At 35.8% G+C, this 19966-nt stretch overlaps 1 protein-coding gene across 3 annotated transcripts in view; it reads left to right on the top strand.

Moving 5' to 3' along the window:
• Nucleotides 1–19966, top strand: part of FGF14 (fibroblast growth factor 14) — a 380035-nt gene that overhangs the window by 201197 nt on the left and 158872 nt on the right. The window contains exon 2 of one of the 3 annotated variants that reach the window (XM_077173514.1): nucleotides 19816–19855. The exons of the other annotated variants lie outside the window; for them this stretch is intronic. The gene's annotated coding sequence lies outside the window, so the exon portion shown is untranslated. The remainder of the gene's footprint in view (nucleotides 1–19815; nucleotides 19856–19966) is intronic. 3 annotated transcript variants of the gene reach the window in all.

Consider the following 19966-nt stretch of genomic DNA (forward strand, 5'->3'; position numbering starts at 1 on the left):
TCTCTATTATAGGAGAAAAATGAAATATGTATGTTAAAGACACAAAAATGGGACTAGTTTAAAAATAGGGTGATTTTGTTTGAAGACATTTGCTTCCTCCCTCTGCTGTTTGTTTTATTTTAGGATTTTCTTCCACAGTTTTCACCCTCACCTTCTGGAACTTGTATGTCTCTTTAAAGCAAATTGTTGTAAAGCATATTTAGTGTCTCGAGTATTAATACCAAGCTGCATTATTCATCGAAATTTCTACTAGCATGCAGTAACTGATTTAAAGGAATGCTACCTCAAATAAAATCTGCTCATTTAAAAATAGCACATTTCAAGCGCCTCATTTTATTGCATTTTGACCAGGTTTTGTCATCCTGGGAAGGGTTATTTGGTAGGGGTTTTGTTTGTTGTCTTTTATTTTGAGAGAAGAGAAGCATTTGTGGCCAGCCAATTAGGAAGAACTGCAAATCTCTCCATGTGCAGACCTTTCTCTAAAGCTCATTTGGATTTGTTTGGATCCCTCCAGTATTGGTTTTGGGTCAGCATGCTGCCCAATTGGATGTACACGTGGCATTGTCCATCTCATGCTTTACCAGTGTTGTATTCTTTGTGACCAGGGTTGTTGGGGTTTTGTTTGGTTGGTTGGTTGGTTGTTTTTTTGTTTTTTTGTTTTTTTAATTTGATTATTTCTGTTGAGCTGACTTGGTCTGTTTTGCTAAAAGCAGCACTGACTTTTTCTATTCTAAAGCAAATATATCTTGTGAACAGGCTCCTGATGGACTTTAAAATGTACTGGCATATGATCAGCTGCAGGATGCTCATTGCTGGCACACTGTGGGAGCATGATTGTCCTTCGTGTGTGCTCCTCGTGCTTCCTGGTTCAGACTTGTGCTGAGAGGAGGAGGGAGAGGCAGGCTGAGGTTCTCTGTCCTTCCCTGCTGCCACAGATGGCACCCAGGCTCATGCCATATAGCATAGACCAGAGCTGGGCTCACTTTTTTTCCTAGATGGGAATTCACTGTTTGGGATTGATTATCTTGATTATATTGATACAGTGATCTAAAGGCAGGTATGTAGGCAGCAGTATGCAGCATGCTCAAATTTAATTGTTCAATACAAAGGTCCAACCAATTCTGTTTGCCACAACCCAATAATAGATAACTGGAAAACAGTAAGAACAGGGTGAGCAAGTAGGGGTGCTTTTTCCAGAACATAGTTTTCCACTAACAAGAAGTTTAGGTGCTTCCTGAGTCAGAGGCAGTGTACTTTTATTAATTTGACTCAGAAATTTTGCCTGAGAACTGGTCAAATCAATTTTCAAGTCTGTTGATGCCTTGATTCATCTACAGCATTCAGTGACAAAGAGCTTGACCCTGAGATTTTATTTCTTTCATGCCTGTTCTCTCACAGCTTCCCCAGTGTCAGAGTTCTCATGCACTTGCTCTCTTTATATGTTCTCTGTGGCACTTCTGAGTTTACAGAAAACTCTTATCCTTCCCAGTGACAGCAGTATTGCTCTCAATGCTTATTCTAGTTTGTGCAACACTTCTAGGTAAAACAATTAAAATGCTAGGGTTTTTCCTGGCATTTCTCAATATTTTTCAACAGAATGTATTCTGAACTTTTACGTAAAATCCAGAATGTGTTATGCTGATGGAAGCAACCAATGTCTGAGTTTGGGGATTTTTTTTTCCCTTTCCTGTATCAACTCTTTCCTGGATCTGACTAATGCATTTTCTTTAAAAGAAAAAATACAAGCATCCTCATATTCCACCACCCCCACCCAACCCGACCTCTACCCTCCCCTCAAAAAGAAAACCAGCTATCCATTCCAAGAAAATCTTCCTAAATTTTATTTTCCTTGCATGGGATCTAAATTTTTGGTTGCACCATTAGGAAAAAATAAAATACTGGCTTTACTTTTATAGTTCTACATGTATGTATGAGAGTGCATGAATAATAACAGTTTTTTTCAGCAGTTGCTATGGAAAACAATTTTGTGTGGTGAATCATACTTTGACTTTTGTTAAATAAAGTCATCCTACTTATTTTATAATAATTTTAATTACATGTATTTGTTGAAAATTCAAATGTTAAGAAGTAGGATGTATGTTTAAGTGAATTTTAAGTGAATACACTTAAAAGAAGATGGGGGTTTTTTTGTTGTCCGTTGGATGATTTGTGGCATTTTTAATGCCACTCTGTAAGAGAAAATATCTCATAGTACCATAGAATAGCAGGTTGGAAGGAACCTTACAGATCATCTGGTCCAAATTTCTTGGTGAAAGCACAGTCCAGACAAGATGGCCCAGGAGACCCTGTCCAGGCAAATCTTAAAAGTGCTCAATTCTGGGGAATCCACCACTTCTCTAGGGAAAATGTTCCAATGGCTGATTGTTCTCAATGTCAAAAATGTTCTTCTTCCATCCAATTGGAATCTCCTCAGGGGTAAATTGTACCTATTCCACCTCAGCTTTTCCATGTGCAAAAAGGGAGTCTCCACCTTCCTTTTAGTCATCCTTTAAATAATGGAACATCGTAATGAGGTCTCCCCTAAGCATTCCTTTCTCCAGGCTGAGCAACCCCAGCTCTCTCAGCCTTTCCTCATATGGCAGGCTTCCCAGTCCTCTGATCATCCTTGGTGTAAAATCCTTTGAAGTATAATGGTATGCAGGAACAGTTGGGAGGGGTGGATTCCCTGTCCATAGGACATGTCAGAATTTAAATTCATTCTGTTCTGCAGCAAGCTGAATGACTGGAGATGAGCTAACACGCACGTGCGTATGTCTCAGAATAGCTAATCATCCAGTTCAGACCTAACTGCAATTTGTTTGTCATTTTACTATATTTAGTCACTGGACCAAAAAAAGCCTGGTAATCAAAATTCACTGGGGTATGGAGACCAAGGTTAAAAGGTTTTGCATCAAGTAGATTTTATATGGGGTCTCCATATACCAAGTGTTGCACTTGCTGGGGATGCGATTTAAATATTCTCCAGGCTGCCTTTTTCCCCCATTTTATTTTCTTTCCACTTCCCATAAAAAAAAAAAAAATCCATTCTTGTGAAAAGTGAAAAATATATTCCAGCCAAATATTTAGATTTGGCAAATGATTATTTTGACATCTTTTGACATCTGTTCCATATCTCTGTGTTTTTTCAAATTAAGTTTTAAAAAGACAATATCACTCTTCACTTCATCACTTCATGAAGAAATTGCTGATAGGCTGCTTTTAGACCACTGAGTGAAATACAGAGGTAGTAGGAGAAAACTCCTAATTTCCATTAAGATTCTGAACAGGACCTAAAATAGTTTAAATAAACAGAAATAAGGAGTGGAAAGTTGGCATAACAGACTAGTGTTTTGCAAATCAATTTATGGTAAATAAACATTTAAGTCTTTATTAATTATTTTTTTCATTCCCCATCATCTCCCTTTACTGATTTTAACATCAAATCTGATATATGTAACCTTTAGAGAAAGGACAAAGAAGCCAAAATCTGACATAGTCATCTTCACAGCTATTCCTTCCTCTATAAACAGTTTTTCTTTCTGAAGTTGTTTCATGAAAATCTTGACATTTGCAGTTGGAATTAAATATAAGAACTGTTAAAAGGAGGTCATATTCATTTTGGCCTGTTCATTCTTTTTTTTTTTTTTACTCATGCAGGTTATAACAAATTCAGTAAGTTATCCAACTGGGAAATTTAAATTGTCCTAGCACTTGTGAAAGAGAAGCTAAGATAATGAAAAAAGAACATGCATGTGAATAAAAGAAGAAATTCCTGGCAGTATTAGATGCAGTTCAGCATCTGAACTGCAGAAAGCCTGTAGATTAATATCATCTAAAGGATAGACTAAATCCAGGTCTTGAAAAATCTTAGTCTCTGTGTTACCCCCCACTTAGGTAATAACTGTTCTTCTTTACCAGAAAAAATAAACAAATGAATCACATACAATTTCCATTTTGACCTTTTCACGTTTTTGCTTTTTTTACATTTTCTTCAGCATCCTTTTACAAGTTTTAATTAGATGAAATGAAGAGATAACAACAAAAAATGTTGCTTCCATTATTTGCTAAGTGTCTGGAATCTGCACATATTTGTATTCACCTGATTTATCTCTGTAAAGCTGTAGGATTCTTTTCCTACCCATCCCAAACCTATCAAGCCTTTCCTTTGCAAGTCCTAAAAATTACATATCATTTGTAAGGAATGACAAACTGAGACTGGAACTCTGGGCCTTATGCCTTCCAATTTCATGCCCTTTGTGATGTTCTTTGCATTATTCTTGTTTCAGATAGTGCTCCTCTAGCTCATTAATTTTTCTCTTGTTAACAGGAGGAAAAACTTTTTGTGACAATTAGTGATGCATGGTTTGAAGTCTTCAAATAGGATATATCTCCGTGGTCAAATAGCAATTGGATTTCTTGTCTCAGTATATTGCCTCATTATAATTTCTTGTTTTAGCACAAGCTGAAGTAGAAAAAAAAAAAGAATGAAGTGTTATGGAAATAAATAACTGTAGTGCACTGGATTTACCTTGAAAATTTGTGAAGTTAAGCAGATATAATTACTTGCATCCAAGTTCATCCAATGATGCATGAGTTAGATTAAAAGAATTTGTATTAATTAATCTGTATACAGGAAGAAGACAGATTGTGCAAAGTAAATTACATTTTTCCTTTATATGTTCTAGTTTTTTTTTTATTTCTGGTATATTTTTAAAGGTCATTTTTTTATGTGGACTGTCTAGCCAATAATACATTTTATATTTGTAAATGATTCAGCAGTAAGTATTATATATTACCTAATAACCTGAAAATAGCCGATCTTACAATTTACTGAATTTTATGAGTGTAGTGTGGGGTCCTTGTTTTTATTTCCAAATTAAATTTCTTCAACTGTAAGTAAATAAAAAGGAGTACTGGTGAGTTCTATTTCTTTTTTAGCAGAAAAAGAATTTTATGTATTGATCAGGATTGTAGCAGTTTTATGTAGTATTAATAATATATCTTCTGTTCCTGATTATCGAATCTTTCCCAGAGTTCTCTTTTGTGCCATAACATTCTGTAAATGTAATTGAAAAGGTACAATCATTGTCTACCTTAGAGTGTTTTATGAGTTTCTTATTTTGCTAGTGCATTTAGAAGAAAACCAGAATAGCTTATTGGGCAACTCCATTAGTCTAAGCTATGCTTCTTATTCAACGTTACCTAGAAGAATTTAAAACTTTGGCTGTTATGATAAAACCATAATACCACTGTTGGAGCAAATTAAGTTGAATGGGACACAGTGTGGAAAATAACAAAAAGATGGTGAAGCATCTCAGAGGAGATGGAGTGTGTGTGTTTTGTTTCATTATTTTGATGGGTGGCTTTCCCCAGGACACACCTCACCTGAATCATAGTGGGTTAGTGGAGATGAGACATTGAACCAAGCTGTAAGCATGTTCAGTGGAGTGCAATCTTAATTTTTATCATTGGCATTATAAAAATGGGATTTGGGATTTCTTCATGGGAAAAAATGCCAAACCTTTGGATATTGAAAATTGGTTTTATCAGCCAACAGCTGACAGAAAAGTTTGCAATTTCCAAAGGCACATCCAGAAACTAGCTGAAAATTTCTTTTTTTTTTCAAGTCTAAAATCTTAAGCTTTGTATTCTCATGAACAAAATATGTCTTTATTACAAAGCTTAAAAAGTGTTTTCTGTGGCTTCTCAGTGGCTGCACGACTGTATAACCTATGGGAGATTGGCCTGTCTGATCTTTCTCTTCTTTCTACTTTTTTCACATGTTATTGAATATAGATGAGTAGCTGCAAGTTTGAATTACTGTAATTTTTCTTCATTCAGGATCATATACATTTAAATGAAGTGTATAACTGCATAATATTTCAATTACATGACCAAAAACAGGGTCAGAAGTGTTTTTAACAACCTTTTTATAGTTTTCCTAAAAATGCTCAATCATTTCTGTTTAATAACATGTACTGAGGTTGTTCCAAAGTTTTATTAAATAAAATTAATCCCCTTAAATACATAAATTTTTGTTCCAGTGTTAAAGTAGATATTTCTTTTCTATTCCTTGTGATCTCGTACTGTATATGTAGCAAGACAAAATTCAGAGGCAGTAAATTCCATAGATCAGTGCAGACAAAGGTATGCATGTTTACATACATAAATTTGGCTTGTGACATGGTTTGTGTTTTTCCAGCATCATGATATGCAAGTCTCCTGTTCCTTGCACATGGTCTTCTCCCTGTTTCCTGAGCAGAGGCACCAGGCGAGGGGGAGTATGGAGCTGGGTGGATGCAGTCAAAGAGGAGGCTGGAGAGAGCACAGAACAGCCCCCGTGCTTTGCACAGCCCATCATAATTTCTGTTCTCTGGAATTTATCATTGGCACTTCCCTGGCCAGATAAGAGTGATTTATTCCAAACCCTTTTATCAACGGGGCATTTATTTTAGCGTTTCCAAGTTGATCGGATATCAGAAACCATATCTCTACTTATCAGGGACAAAAGCATCAGTTAATGTGAAAATGTAAGCACCATGCTGGCAGTGCTGAATTTATAATATTGCTTACAGTGCTTTTCTGAATGATGTTACAAAAGCCCACATGAATGGTGTATAAAAGATGCTGTTGCTGTGGAAGACAAACAGTGATTTACTGCTGTGTGCAGTGGTGCCTTCACTCGTTGTGGGGAATAGCTGTGTCTTGCGCTTTTCTGAAATGCCGGAATGCATTTGAAATGTCTCAGACTTTAATGTTAAGGATAATAATAATAATATTGAGTCACAGAACTGAAGGTGGGGGACCTTAGAAATATAGAAAAAATTGCACAGGGGAATTTCTGATATTACCTAGGCATTGAGACTTCTGTTTAAATTCAGTACGTGTCGCTTTCTCCAGAAACATTGCAGCTAATAAGTGTTTCTGAACAGATGGGTGCAATAAATAATGGTTGCAGTTTCAGTAAACCTGTTATACTTACCAAAGGTATTCTCTTGAAAACTTTATTTACCAAGTATAATTAACTTCCTGCCTTTTCAGGTTCCTGCTGAATAGAAGTAAATAAAACAAAAAGCTTTGTTATTGTTATCTTCCTGCACTTTCTTCCCTCTCATTCACCTTAAAAAGTTATCAAAATTTTCACCTTTTTATGTGTCCTACATTATTTGCAAAATTTTGCTATTTTGACTTTCCTCAAATCTGAAGATCATTTTGTTTGGTCATAATTGTCAGGAATTTAAGAATACAAAGACTAAAAAACTTGTGTAGAGTTTCACCCTCTTAGTACTGCAGGCAGAACAGCTATCCATTTTTAATTTTTTCCATGTCAGATAGTGATATTTTTTCTTCTTTTCCATTATACTTCTGAGTAAGGTGTTCCCAAATATCACTAGTCTGATATTTAAAAGGGTTTTTTTCTCCACTATTCAATTGCTGCTCCATAACTTGCATTCATATATTCTTCAGCCAATTCTGTTGTAATTTTATCCTGAAGGAATGTTTAAAATTTCAAATACTTTTGAAGAGTCAAATTTTTCATAAAGTCAAATCCTTGTTTACTGGAAGAGTTAATAAAGTCTCAATTAATTTTAATTTAAAAATAAAGCCTCAAATTAATTTTTTATTTTGTATTCAATACAAATGTTCAGGGTTCTCACCTTTAGGGTCCAGTTCATGGTACAACACAGAGTTGCAGCCCAAAACAAAGAGCATATCTGCTCTCTCTGCAATGCTATCTAACTCCAATTTTTGCTTGAACATGAATGTCCTTTGTGAAGTGTTTTGGTGGACCAAAGCTGTCAAGTCAGTGCTGCTATTTTGACTGAGCTTGCTGGGCATCTTCAGATTTGCCTTCCCAGTTCTGGTTTCTAGGAGAGATTTAGAGACTGAAAAAATCCACATCTGTGGGAGGGGAGAAAGGAGAATAAGAAATAAGTTGGTGAGCTTAAACAGGAAAATGGAAAAGCTGTAAAAGGGTGGAAGGATGAAAGAGAAGTGTTTATGAAGACAGCAAGGATTACAACAGTCATACGCACTCCCCATCACAAGGAATCCAGTGAAAAGTGAATAGAAAGTTTTATTATGTCATTTATCTGGTACCATTTGTCGCGATCAACAAATACTTGTTAACAAAGATGCTACTCCTGCATGTCTATTAACTCTTCATCACTGCAGAGGGGAACAGTCTTGATAGTGATGTGCTGTGTCCAAGACCCCAGATTTAGCTGATGCTGATGGGTCTGATTTCTGTTGTCTTAGTGCCTCTTGCTGCTTTTTTACCTGATCCTAAGTACCATCAGGGCAAATTGCAGGGAGAGCAAAGCCTTCTGATGACTCCTGGTCCATCAAGAGGATGAAGGAGATGTGGACAAAAAATTACTGGAGCTCTGGAGGATGAAGGTGAACTCAGATATTTTTTCCTGTGTAAGTGGCTTTTAGACTGATATCCCCAGCTTCAAGGCAGTAGATTCATACTGGATTTTGGAGGCAAGGCTTTTAGGGAATTTACAGGGATGCAAAGTTTTACCTGATTAATAGTGTTTAATCATTTTATATTTTGGAAGGCGCTCAGGAGTACTGCTTGTTGTGGCTTCTGTACAGAAATATATGTGACTGGTTGAACTCTTACCTCCTCATAATTTCAGACATGACACCTGTGTATTTTATCTCAAATTATTTTGGATGATGAACACTTAATGTGCATTTTGGAATTTGACCAAATTGTATGTCTTTATAGCATATAAAGTAAATGTTCTTATGAGAAGGAAATTTCTAATTTCTTCTATTTTCTCCTCATTGCTATTTTTCATATGAGTAAGGGTAGCATAATTGTAGACATGTTTTGTTTCTATTACATGGTTTGACTAGAATGAATAGTTAAATATTTTTGTTCCCTTTCTTCTGATAATAGTAAATTTATAACACCTGGGCAACTTTCACTCTGTAGTAAATTGATTCCTTTATAGTAAAATTACATATTCTTTTTTAGCTTTATAAATACCTTGTAATTTCGCTCTTCATAGAAAGAGTAATTATTTAAACCTCAATCATTGGGAAGAATTTTACAAATAATACAATCTCTTGGGTTTTTTTAAATTGGGATTTTGAGGAAGTGGGATTGAGAGGTGCTCTAAATGAAAATATAAAGAGTTATCACTTCCAGTCTTCATTTGGGTAGATTTTCTTAGAGTATCCTGCTAGGATGAATTTGAGCCCAAGTGAGAAAAAGAGAAGTTATGAAAATTGAAGGTGAATGCACAGAAGAAAGTATTTTGTAAATGCTCCTTGGCATTGAACTGTAAGCCATGCTTAGCATAGTGAGAAACGTGGCCAATAGTCAAATTCTTCAAATACAGCAAGTTCTCCCAAGTACTAATAACAAAAACAAAGACACACCAAAAACACAAACAAAAAACCCCCCAAAAATACAAACAAAACAAACAAACAAAAAAATTGTCTTCCAGGCTGCTGAAGTTCTACTTCAGAAATCCCATATAAGAGGCATTATGAGGCTGGAAAAGTTGCATTCACATGCTTCAAGTGACTTAACATGTGGTAGTTTCACAGTGGGCTGAGTTTGTCCCATGTGAGGACACTGTGTCCAGAAGGTTTGGTGTTCTTGCACATAGAGTCTCCTTGAAGTGTGGCAGCATCATCCCTCTATGTCAATAACAGCTGATTTCCTCTTGTCTCAGTTCAGGAACAGCGTATTTGTCATTCTTCCTGCTGCCAGCTAAGAAGGACATTTTCCCTGGGAAGAGAAGAATCTTATAGCTTTTATCTTCTTTTCGTCTTTTTTTTTTTTTTTTTTTTAATAAAACTCTTTAATATATTCAAAGAATTTCCTAGTAGCATGAGAAAACTTCAGTAAGATTTGGAAAGCTTATTTTCATGTAGAAGTTAGTGAAAATTTTTTAACTGGGTAGAATTGGGAAGCTTTCTGTTCCCCAGAGCCAAAGATATTAGAGAATAATTTAACTATATTTTACACTGCATTTTTAAAATTGCTGAAATAAAGAGAGTGTGCTGAAACTGTGGCTTGTTGTGCAAGATATTGATTAAGATGCAATACTGTTGGTAAAAAACCCCTGTTCATTTATTGACCTAAATTTGATGTCAAATATGATGATTAAAACCCTAAAATTTAGATGCAATTCTTTCATAATTTTCTGGTGTTTATCCTCTTGATTTTCCTAATAATTAGGGGTTAACTGTGATGATACATAGTGAGTATCCATGCAGGATTTTTAATTTGAACCTTCAGCCTACTGTATCCTACTATAACTCCTTGCATATGGGTAAGTACAGAAGAGGTTCCTTTTGCATCAGCAGGGGGTGGTGGTGGTGAGATTTAGCATTTAAGATGTCAGCTAAAGTTCTCAGCTGTACTTCAGTGTCAATATTACTTTTCCCTTAAGTGTTGGATTTAGTTTGTCTTCACACTACAAAGACAAGTTCCTAGTTCTAATGGATGTGTGTGTGATTGATTGGCTACAACCCAATTGTTCGGATTGAAGTAAGTGTCCATCTGTATTTATTTACAAAATTTTTATATTTATTTGTGTTTTTAATCACCTTTAAAATGGAAGAATTTTGATTTACGATTTTTTAGCTACAGTATTCCAGACTGAGGTGTTGATGTCATTAAATTAGATATTTTACTTTTTTGGATGGTATGATTTCTTTTTTTCCAGGTTACGTTACATCTTTTGAGATGAAAATGGCAAAACAGAACAAGTGCTGTTGTTTTCTAAACCCTCTAAGACTCTCAGAGGTTTCTTTAAATTGAAGACTCAACAACTCATCCTGGGAAGTGCTAAGAGCCCTACAGATATTGCAGGGAACCCTTCAATTTCCAACTCTTTCAATTTGCTGGCTCGTTCAGCATATCCTCTTCCTTGCAGTACCCAGTGCTGCTTCCCTTGAACTGCTTTGTTCAGGGATTAATTTTCCTCTCTGGTGATTGCATAATGCTGGATTAAATGCAGCTCTGAGTCCTTGCCACAGTCAGAATATTCCATAATGATCTTGGGATAACATCAGAAATTTGAACATTTGAGCAGATTTTTTCCCTGTCCAATTGAATATCAGTCTGCTGCAGAAATTTGGAGAAGACTGGACAGTTTGACCTAGGATCTCCCTGACTGTCAACTGTTGCAGAGATCAAGAATGGAGATTACTGTCATCCTTAAAAATGTCTGTCCTATGTTCCTCTGAGGAACCTCCACAGGTGGATTGGTGGGAGACACTGCTGGCTTCAGACACTTGTGATGTGACAGATCCCATTTCCTACACTACTGCACATCACCTGGCTCTTTGTTCATGTTCCCTGCTCTATAAACAATGCTCATGTGTGAGAAGTAAGAGGGAAAGCACACACTGCACACGCACAGGTGCGCTAACTCTGCCATTCCCGGGTGTTATCCATTGCTTAGTGATGTGCAGCTTGGCAGGAGCAGTGCTACAGGTCAGGGAGGCTCTGACATATATCTTGGGGCTCATTTGTGAGAATATGGATAGCCTTTCTTAGGGCAGTTTTGCTGCAGAAAATTTATCATATGTATGATTACCATGTTGACTGATACGAAGTGAAATTCAGTCATGTTTGCCTAATTTGCTGCAAAATTTTGAAATTCTTTGAGGTGGAAATCCATTCAAAACTTTTTATGTGAAATATTCAGTAGTGGGATATGAAGCCAGATCAAATTATACTCTTTTGAAGGATATCTGGTAAGGAAATTAAAATCTTCCATCAGACCAGGGTAATAAAGTATTTAACCCACATGATTCTTTTGTTTTACATGTTAGGAGCTTTAATGCTTTATTCACTTGGTAAATATACTTTCTATTTCAGAAGCTCTGAGTACATTTAGGTAAGCAGATTCTTGCTTTGCATCTTAATCTGATTAAGTTTTATACTGTCCTTCCTTATTATTTCACAAAGTTAAGAGTATGTGTAGCAGGCTTTATAATTTTTCCACTTGTCATGTTTGCAGAGCTGGACATCATGCTGGAAATATTTTTCAGGTCCAAATTAATTACAGTTACATTAAGGTGATTTACTTTTGGTGTCAATGGAAGAAGATTAGTTTTTCTAAACTAGGTTTATCTTTTTCTAAAACACTGGCAAAATACTTCAATCTTATATAGCTATCAAAATAAGGCATCAGCTTTTTTGGAATATGCTAAATATGTCCGTTGCTAAGCATTTTGGAAAATCTTTTTATGGTACCTGAGTGGAAGCTGGGCAATTACAAAAATTATCCACAAAGAATTTCTTAATGGCTTTTTTTTCAGACTATCATGTCGAGGAGATAGGTCAGTATTCATTTATTCACTTACTGGAGAACTGTAACAGGGCCAAGTGAATGTGCACAAATCTAGTCTTTAATTGTTAGTCTATGTGGCAAGTTACAACAACTTACAAAGTGTGAGTAATACTTAGTGTGAAAAGGGGCTTTAAAATGTACAAAAGGCACATAAATACTTAATTTTCCATGGAGTTTAGAGTTTCTTTCTTTCCTTTTGAGCTCATTCTTGAGGGTTTTTTTAGTAGAAGAACAAGGAATGAAAATAAAATAGATTAGGAAACAAACCAGACATTTGTCATTGTGCACAATGTGTTGGACACATAAAAATAATTGCTGATGCAGGTTAGGTACCACTCAACAGCTGTCTGATCTGCAGACTGGACAAAATGTCAGCTCTGGATTCAAGCTGTTACAGACCAACGTAATGTGTTCTTATTGCTTCAGCACATAATATACTTTAAAGACAAAGTAAGCTAGCAATGTACTGAGGGGACATAATCAACATTTCTACAACTGATATTGGTCAACTTAGCTCATATTCTAGTGCTTGGGAAGGGTTACAAGTTAAAAAACAGCCCAGTTCTTACATGTTAGAGTGAATTATCAAAGCATACAGAAAGACCTCAGTATTCAAATGCAGTTCTACAACCTTCAGCATTTAATTGTGTGTCTAAACACATAAATGTATTTTTATAGGTTCTAAAGCTATTTTTGGCAGTCAATGTGCTAGTGAGATCTACAGGAAACTGAGATTTTTAGAAAGATGTTGAGGTGTAATTTATTTCTCTGCTCTCTACTTACTGTGTGGATGTTTCTTTCATGTATTTCTTCTTTTTGAGACTAATTATAGTTTCTTAAAATCTATTTTCAGCTCTTTTAAATGTCTGCTTCCCTCATCTGCTAATTGTCTTCTATTTTAGTTTCTTCTGATGTTAGTCTCCCCCTGACACACACACACACACACTATTCTGTTATTCTGTTGTCTCCAATTCTTTTCTCTCCTCCAAATGTGAGTCCTCACTCTGCTCATATGGGAGTTCAGCTTGCGTAGCTTGGAATAAGACTTTCTCCTCCAGGTTGGGTATCTTGTCATTAACATTGCTGACTTTCATGTAAAACCAACATGTACAAACATTTATCTTCTCATCACATGTTCCTGCTTTTCTGTTTTATAGCAGCCTTTGCATCTTTTCTCTAGAAGATTTTCTCTTATCTTTCTTGATGACCATTGTATATTGTTCACAGAAATTTGGGGGTGGTATTATAATTATTTTATCAGATTCACATTTAGATTTCTGCTTTACATTGGAAAGCTAATAATTTATTGCATATTCTCAAACACACAATAAAGTATGTTTCTATTGCCAGAAAGTCAAAATATCACAAGTGTTTCTATCTTGCTGTGGAATCAAAAACTCAAGTAATCTTTCCAAATAAATGATGGACAAAGAGCCACAGCTGAACAACTTTGCACAAAGATTGTATAGTTAGACATGTTACAAAACAATATAAAAATTGTATGGTTGGACATGTTACTTGTACTGTAGTAGTACCACCAAGGCCTAGTTCCAGGTCAGAAATGCACTGTGTGCTGCAGAACCAAGCAAAGTGGGCTGTCATGCTCTAACTTCCATACAACTGGGGAATGACATCCTTCCTTGAAGCAGCATCTCTCTTAAATAGATCAGTGCAGGAAATATAATGGAGCTTAGTTGCAATATGGTGTTATTCTAGTATTTACTGTATGAGCCTAGTAGAGCAATATTTATTTCTTTTCTGAGTTTCTGGTTTTCCTTTGGTTCCCATGACCATGTCCCATAAGATCTGCATTTAACTGCAGTGCTTACATCCTAGAAGTTCATGCTATCTTTTCTTCCAATCTTGTATGTAATTTTCTTCATGTAAAAATAGTTTTTTTAACAAAAAACATGATATTATGAAACCCTAATTGTTTATGAAGCAAACTTGGGAGAGCAAAAGGTGCTCATTTATAAATGAAATTAACTCATTTAATTATATGGCTGCATTTTTACAGCTGGTATTTGCTTGACACATTGCCTGTCCACAGTGCAGTGAGTGATTAATTGTGGTGACTAGACAATAATTATTATTTATATTGCAATTTTTGAGCTGTTATGCGCATACAGGGTAATTTTGGTTGTTCTATGGGGGCTGTTGAGCCAGAGGAGGTTAGTTACCTTTCAAAAAAAAAAAAAAAAAGAAATATCTGCAGTTCATTGTAAGCTCCAATATGTGCATTTATAGTGAGCTAATGAGTATACAAGCCTAACTGGCCTGTACACTAAATCCCATTCTAGAATCTATCAACCCTTATTTTCACTGTAAAGATAACAAAAAATGAAAAGACTCTGGAGAAACACAGTATGTGGTCTCATGAAACCCATTTAAAATGTGTCTGAAAAATGTCTGGTCTATTTGATATAAATATACATTTAGTAGATTTATATTTTTAGATTTATATTTTTTTTACTTTCTGAGTAACATTCTTATAGGAGTAAAGGCCTGAAAAACAAACTCCATATTCTCATCTAGTATATATTTTCTCCCTTTTTTTCCTTCCTTTCTTACAGAAGGAAAAATATCTAAGATGTCTTTCCAACATCTAAAATGCTGCTATTGTGTGGTGATTGAACTCTATACTCATCTTCCAGAGATAGGTGAACCTTAACCAAAGACATTTTCTGTCCTATTTTTCACAGTTTATCTTAATTTAATTTTCATACCTTGCTTCTTACTTTGGCCCACAAAATAACTTTCCTCACAACAAGAATGATAGCTCCACCAATTTGAAATGAGGAAACAAAGAAAATTGAATAGTGGGAGGTGGAAACAATTCAGTTGCACTCTATACTAGCCCACTGGCTCTCTTAACACTTGGGCTTTGAGCTGAAGGCTTTGGCTTTCAAAAAACAACATGGTGCTCAGGCATGAGGTGTATCTCTTCTTGTACATGCCTTAAAGGTACCTGAGGGGGAAAAACATATTCAGACTTTTGTCAACATTATTTGCTCATGTGTCACAGGTTGCCTGTCTCTTGCAGTAGTGTGGAAATGACTTTGTTCTATCTGTGAGCACTGCATGTTGCCACAGAAATATCCAATATCACTGACATGCTGGCAGAGTGGTCAGTTAGTAGGAGCTGTCTCATTTCCTCATTCTACTCCTTAGTGTTCCAGGGTTCATTCGTTAGTGTTTTTGGTAATTTTTTCCTTTTTGTTTTCTACTTTTAAAAATCTTTCCTCCTCCTTTCCCAAACAGACTATCAAGGAAAACAGAAGTTCCAGTATTTGAATGCTATTTTCAGATGTATGTCTTCTGGTAATGCTCATGCTAAAATTCAGGCTGCAGATATTACTGAGCACAGCATCTTTTCAGATTTTCTGAGAAATTTCAATTTTTGCTTTTTCTTTTTTTTTTCTTTTTTTTTTCCATGAAATGATCTGTCAGCAGCCTTTTTTTTTTTTTTTTTGTCCTTTTATGATCCTTGGGTCTTTTCCTTTGTATTTCTTCCCCCTCCAAGTATTCTGGCAGCTGAGGTGTTCTTTACAATCAGTATAAGTGTCCTTCATCTTCTCTGCCCAAAAGGTGGTCTTTTTGTAACTGTTCTTATTATTTAGTCATTCTCTTTTTAAAATAGGCATTCACTTCAAACTCTTTATTCTGTGCACATTCACCACTTGCTAAACAGAGCGTGTCCCACCTAGAAAAGACTGTCCCTCCTACAGAAATAGATTCCTTGCTTTTTGTGTCTGTACTCCCTGCTTCTGATCCAGCATTGTGGCTGGTGCTATGCGGACCAGTGGGACCTGTTCTTCAAATAATTATATTTACACAGATAAAAATAACTTTACCAAAAAACCCAATTGCTTTGCAGATTGGTAGGGGAACTTACAAATGGGATAGTTTTCTTCTGAGGGAAAAAAAAATAATATTTTCACGGATTTCTAGATGAATTTTCAAAATTCTTTAGGTTATGATATTTAGCACCAAAAAATAGCCAATTCAGACTTTGAGTACAGTTTTTCAGCAGGTATTTCCAATGTTATATCTTTTGTATGATGAAATCACTGCAACCAATGAAACTTCTGCAACTTCAGCAAGGCTGCTTAAGATCAAGCATTTTTTCTGAAGGAGAAAGAAGAAATTATGTATTATATATTATTAATATATATTATATATATATAATATATAATATATACAATATATACAATATATATAATATATTATATATATTAATATATTAAATATTTATGATATATTATACAAAAGAAATTATGTATTTCACGTTAGTTAAAATATGTTTAATTGAAATCAACGTTTTGATGATTTTCACTAAAGTACAAATTTGGCACTGTAGGAATTGCTTAAATATTTTTTGGCAAACTTTTCATTCCAAAGGGTCTTCCCAATACCACAAGTGAACAACATCTCTTAATGTGCTCTCTGTCGTCATGGCCATTAACATCTTTCTGGTGAGAAAATCATATGTGTTATTTGGAATGAGGATGACTAAGTGCAGAGTTTACGGGCCTAAGAGCATTATGCTCATATTACCAGCTCTGTGCTGTGAGATTTGGGCCTCCTTGGGTACTCTGGGCAGGCTTTACTCCAATTAATCTGAACAGGCAGCGTGTGTCTGACAGCAAACTGCATATAAAGATGATGCAGTCTGACTGCTGGGTCTACGAAGATTATTGCTGCTGAATAAAAAGTGTTTGAAGGAGCAAAGCTTTAACTCCCAAGGGAAATCCAAGCCTGCTGTCTTCTGTCTTCAGTGGCTGATGTGTATAAGCTGGACTTGACTGGAACTCCAGAAGCCTGTAGGGTCAAAACAGCTTCCGCAGACATAAAGTCAGAAGTGCAACCCCATGCTTTGGGTTTCATTGAAACTCCTTATTTGAATTTCTGCCTTTCTTCTCTGGAAAAAAAATTCTGTAGCAGGTAGCAGGGCAGAAGTGTTGTGTTCTCTGGATCTGCATAGCAATCTATATTATCATAGAATCACAGAGTAATAGAATAGTTTGAGTTGGAAGGGAGCTTAAAGATTCTTTAGTTCCAACACCCGTGCCACAGGCAGAAACACCTTCTGCTAGACCAGGTTACTCAAAGCCTCATCCAGCTTGCCTTGAACACTGCCTGGAATGAGGCATCTACAAATTCTCTGGGCAGCTCATCCCAGCACCTCACCACTCTCACAGTGAAAAATTTCTTCCTAACATGAAATTTAAACCTGCTGGTTTTCAGTTTAAAGGCATTTCCTTTGTTTGCCTGCCCTTGTGAAAAGATCATTTGAGCATGGTTGATGGTTCAGGTAAAGCAGACATGAGTGGCAGATTTGGGCAGCCAGAAATTGCTGGGTATTGCAGTGGCTGTATCATTTGCCTGCTACTTGGAGCATCTATAGGGCCCAATTTGCCTTGTATTCCCTAACCCAGTGGATCATCTGGTAGTGCTGCATTCTTTTGTTCTCTTGTGACCTGTAGCTCTTCAGTTTTCTTGACTGTCATCAACAAGTATCTTCACTTTGCTACATGGAAATAGAAGTTTACAGATTATTTTTTAGCTACCATAAGGCAAATATGTAATTTATTTTGCTTTATAGTTTAATTCCTCTTTTTTCCAAGAATGGCAGTACATTTCTGTTTTCTCACAGTTTCTCTGATTCTAAGTTAATTATTTTTTTTAGATTGGGTTATTTATCTTCAGCCAGCCTCAAGGTTTTCTTCTGTTGGGTTTACTATTGAGAAGAACCAGCTTATGTTGTCTTCTCTTGGATTTTGCTTCTTCCATCATACTGCTGTTCCCTCTTGCTTCCTGCCCTTCCCTCTACTCCATGTGACTCCATGTGACTTAATTATATTGTTCTAAAGGAGATTTCATAAGGAGCTGAGGAATTTTAATTTTTTATGTTGAAACCTTTGCATCTTGCGTAGGTAAAATTTTTATAAAGGTCATTTAAGAAAAAGATCAGTCTCTAAAGTTTGCAAGCTTCCCAGTACTGTAACATTTCAAAGTGTACAGCTTAACTATATTCCAGTTTCTATAGCTTAGTGAACAAACTGTTACTGCTATGGGAAGTGATATAGAAGAATGGTTTCTGATTTTCTTGAAACCAGGTAATTTATGATCCAGAACTAGCAGTTAGAAGATACATTTATTTAACATGTCAGGAAACTTCCTTTCTAATGCTTGTCCTGTTGTAATATTTGACCAGTGATTGCATGAATATCTAATCTGCCCTCTCCTCCTCTCTTGGCTTTGTTGCCTACTTAAATGCGTATAAAAGCAGTGCCATAACCTGCTGCAGAAATGAATGTATTTCAAAATATATTCTTTCAATCTCCTTGAACTTACCTACAATTCTGGTAATAATTACATCCTATTTGTCTTATAGTTGCAGCATTAGTTTCTCTTTACATTTTTAAGCATTGACACTGTTTTACATCTGTTGAGATCTCTTATTTTAGGACCGTTTTGTTATCAAGTAATCTCTGATTGGGTGTTAATTCCTCCTTCCAGTAAGATCATCAAAAAGCTCTTTTTAATGCTCAAGAAATTTCTGTGCCTGCTGTATTCAAGATGCAGCCTTGGCAGTAAGCAAGGATATTCCTTATTTCAAAATATGGATATTCCAAGTGTTCAACATAAAAAAGTTTCTTTGAGCCCTATAATTTCCTTCTACACAAACAGTCACTGGAGTCAGAATTCATTATTTTCTGAACTAACTACTTCCAGATGAGCTGTATGTGTTTTTCTCCTTAAGTTTTCAGCATTACACATTAACTGCTTTACCTCTTGGTCACTTAAGAGCCATCAGATGTCCTTGTATCACCCCTGACCTTGATCACACTCATTTGAAGAAGAGGTCTGTTTCATTCCATGAGAAAGAAAGCTTTTAGTAATGCTAGAAATAAGCAGTGCTATGAAGATACTCAATTGGGTACAGAAAATCTTTGGCATGTACCTGCTCATAAGTAGCCCACTGGAAGCATTTCAATCTTCGAGACCAAGGACTGAAGTAGCAGTATTTGTTATATGCAAAGCTGAGATTCAATCATTTGATCAAGACTTGGTGCTTAAGACATAATTTGATTGAAGAATTCTTCAGGCTGGCAATTTAGACAATCCTGTCTCCCAGTTTCATTTCTTACCACTTCTGCTTGTTGTATGGAATCTTGTTTTATAGGATGGGAGGAGACAGAAATTACAAAGGTCTAAATTACATACTAGTAATTGTCTTTATCATAGTCTTGTTTTCTGCCATCCTATCTTCCTCCCTCTTTCCCCTTTTTTATATTATGCTTTTTCCATAATAGAATATTTCCTTATTCTATTATTTTTTCTTTTTTTTTTTTTTTATGGACTGCAAAGGGGAGAAAGGGTGGAAGTTTTCTGTATGTAATACCCCTGTGATTGACAGTCTTTTTGCCTCCTGCTTCCTAGTAGGTAGATAACGCTTGCTGTATGGGATCTTGTTTTGTAGGGTGGAAGAAGAGGGAGGACTACAACAAACACAAATAGTGGTATGTAATTTTCCCTTTCTCCTTTGTCTCTCCCTACCTACCAGTCTTAGCAGAATTTTCTCAATCACATGATGATACCTTGTACTGCTATTTGCTGCTTTTTCTAAAAAC

Source organism: Agelaius phoeniceus, chromosome 2, assembly GCF_051311805.1.
Source record: "Agelaius phoeniceus isolate bAgePho1 chromosome 2, bAgePho1.hap1, whole genome shotgun sequence".
In the NCBI taxonomy this organism is placed as follows: domain Eukaryota; kingdom Metazoa; phylum Chordata; class Aves; order Passeriformes; family Icteridae; genus Agelaius; species Agelaius phoeniceus.